This window comes from Branchiostoma floridae, chromosome 13 (genome assembly GCF_000003815.2).
Source record: "Branchiostoma floridae strain S238N-H82 chromosome 13, Bfl_VNyyK, whole genome shotgun sequence".
Classification (NCBI taxonomy): Eukaryota; Metazoa; Chordata; class Leptocardii; order Amphioxiformes; family Branchiostomatidae; genus Branchiostoma; species Branchiostoma floridae.
Window position 1 is genome coordinate 12,449,135 of NC_049991.1, and position 665 is coordinate 12,449,799.

Consider the following 665-nt stretch of genomic DNA (forward strand, 5'->3'; position numbering starts at 1 on the left):
CGTCGGCTCATTCCGTGACGTAGCGCAGCCGTAGAGGGCGCTGTTTGTTATAGCAGTCACCACAAATGAGACTTCTTCTAAGTTTGCATGGACGCATTCAGAATTTGAAGAAAATATCAGGAGATGGTTTCGATCAATGCGACATTCGCGGCAAGAAGACAATTTTTGATTTTGGTTGAAGGTATAGTTAATTGATACAGGACAGTGCGGGATGCGTTTAAAGAAAATCAACAACACAGTTTTCAAACCATATCGAGATTTTTCTTATATTCAGCATTTCAATTAGTGTGGTATGTCTTTGGGAGCACTCCATGCTATATCTCTCTGTGTGTCACTGGAGACAACCTTTAAACTCAAGAGTGCAGTCAACTCTACGCATCGTTAACAACGTCTACTCTCTCCGGATGACTCTGACGTCATGATAGAGACAAGCAAGCCACGTGTATTATCTAAACGTAGCCTACTGCAAATTGACTAGTATTGTTTCCCTTTTTTGCTGCGCATGCGTGGCAATGATCATTTTCAAATAAAAACAAATGTCACTGTTTGTAGTCCCAACTCACACCTGTACCAATCCCACCTTGTTACCACTGGCTGAAGAGATCAAGGGGCAAGACATACCGTTTCCTGATACCTGAGATCCATTTCCAAGTTATGACAACAAA